This window comes from Microtus ochrogaster, linkage group LG3 (assembly GCF_000317375.1).
Source record: "Microtus ochrogaster isolate Prairie Vole_2 linkage group LG3, MicOch1.0, whole genome shotgun sequence".
Taxonomy (NCBI): Eukaryota; Metazoa; Chordata; class Mammalia; order Rodentia; family Cricetidae; genus Microtus; species Microtus ochrogaster.
This window is the reverse complement of record NC_022029.1, coordinates 28,688,993-28,691,258: the sequence shown is the minus strand read 5'-3', so window position 1 is coordinate 28,691,258 and position 2,266 is coordinate 28,688,993. Positions and strand designations below refer to the sequence as shown.

The 2,266-nt window shown below is 45.8% G+C and overlaps 1 protein-coding gene across 1 annotated transcript in view; it reads right to left on the bottom strand.

Moving 5' to 3' along the window:
- The window catches only part of Notch3 (notch 3), a 46,306-nt gene that overhangs the window by 5,160 nt on the left and 38,880 nt on the right, over window positions 1-2,266 (bottom strand). The gene's annotated exons all lie outside the window — the stretch shown is intronic.

Below are 2,266 nucleotides of genomic sequence, written 5' to 3'. Positions count from 1 at the left end.
TTTTGTTTTTTGTTTTTCAAGACAGGGTTTCTCCGTGTAGCCCTGGCTGTCCTGAAACTCACTCTGTAGACCAGGCTGGCCTTGAACTCACAGACATCCACCTACCTCTGCCTCCAAGTGTGGGATTAAAAGCATGAGCCACCACCACCCAACCTCTATTTTCCTTTGGATACTGAGCAAAGCCCGGGCATGATTTCCTGATTCTCTGAACTTACTTGTCCTCTGAAGCTTACCCCTCCCCCGGCTGCCACCAGGCTGCAGCTTTCTGGCCACCATCCCAAAAGACACAAATTTCTCTTCCTTTCCCCCATCTCACATCTCGGCTGCTGTTGCTTTTCTATCAAACACTAATGAAACTGTGTCTGAGCTCTCTTCTGAGTCCATTTCTAAATCCTGTTATGAATGAAACAGAGGACTCAGGAAAGAAGTCCAAGTTACCCAGTAACACCAGAAGTGGAATGTTGTCCCTCACGCTGTAGTGCCCAGTCCAGACCCTCATCCAGCACACCAACCACCAATTGTCCAGTCGCAGATGTCAATGAGGATGAAGCTGAAAACCAAAGGGTACTCCACAGGATGTTTGTGAGTGTCCGAGTGTGTCTACAGCTGTGTGAGATCCTTCGGACACAAGGACAGCTTGCTGTGACTCTGCTCAGGTCATACCCAAGACCAGGAAACTGCCCTCACAGATTGCCAGATTTGCTAGTTTATGACACCTGTCCAGCAGGTGGCAGCAGAGTCCATTTTTCCCAACAAAGCCCAGTCAGGCTGGGGATGCTGTCCAACCTTGGCACTCTTGCCTACTGTGAGCAAGGCATCAGCTTCTATCCCCAGTGTGACCAAAAACAAAAGCAAAAAAAAAAAGTTAATGATAGAGTGTCCTCACAGAATATCTTTGCCAGCTATTTGTCTAAGAAGGGATCAGTAGTGAGAATATATAAAGCAGCACAATCAATTCAATAAATAAAACAATTAGCTGCACAGTTCACAAGAGAAAAACCAATAGTCAATAAATCATTTAAAACGTTCAAAGAACAGACATGCTGGCACAATGCTTTGAATCCCAGCCTCTGAAATCAGAGGAAGGTAGACCTCTCTGAGTTCAAGGCCAGCCTGGTCTACAGAACTAGTTCCAGGCCAGCCAGGACTACATAGTGAGACCTTGTCATAAACAAAACAACACCGATGACCAAAACAAACAAACAAAAACCCTTACCATACACCTTAGACATAAAGAAAAAATAAAATTAAAATTATACTGAGATAACCAGGCAGTGGTGGTACACAACTTTATCCCAGCACTCAAGAGGCAGAGACAGGCAGATCTCTGAGTTCAAGGCCAGCCTGGTCTACAAGCAAGTTCCAAGATAACCAGAACTATTCAAAGAAATACTGTATTGAAAAAAAAGTATACTGAAATGCTACCAGAATGACTTTCATTAAGAAAGGAGAACAGAAAGAGAGAGAGAGAGTGAGAGAGAGACAGAGACAGAGACAGAGACAGAGACAGAGACAGAGAGGATACAAATCCTCGAGAAAGGGATCCTCATGCACTCGTGATGAGGATGTAACGAGCACAGCCACTATAGAGGACATTACAGGTGTCCTCAAACACTTAAATGTACAACTGCCCTATGATCCAGCTATGGTTCTCCTGGAGGAATCTGAGTCAGCATACAATCGAGGCACCCGCACACCCATGCCAACTGTGGCACCCACAGCATCTACACTATGGAATCCAGCCAAGGTACCCATCAACACTGTGTTTATAATGGAGTGTTATTCAGCCGAAGCAAAGAAGGAAAATGAACTAGGCAGTGGCAAATGCCTCACTTGGGAAAGAGAGACAGGAGGATCAGGAGTTCAAGATCTTTGGCTACACAGTCAGTTGGTAGCAAGCCTGGGTTACATGAGACCCTGTCTCAAAAGGGGGTGGGGGGGTCAAATTATACAATTTTCAAGAAAACTGATAAGAATAGGAGACCATCATGGTAAGTGAAGGAATGCAGACTCAAAGACAAGTACTTCCGGGTTTAGTGAATATTTGGACTCTAAAAAAAAAGCAGGGGAAGGAAGAGGAGCACAAAGGCAGAGGTGGACTTTAGAGGGCGGGACCCGATAGGAAGGAGAGAGGAAGTGAAGGGGAGTGGATGTCAGCAGAGTGTGCTGTCATAAGAACAAAACTTAATGCGACCAGTCAAGCTAGGGAGAGGGTCAGGGAGCACGGAGGAAGGGGAAGAGAGAGAAAGGGAAGGGAAGGGAAGGG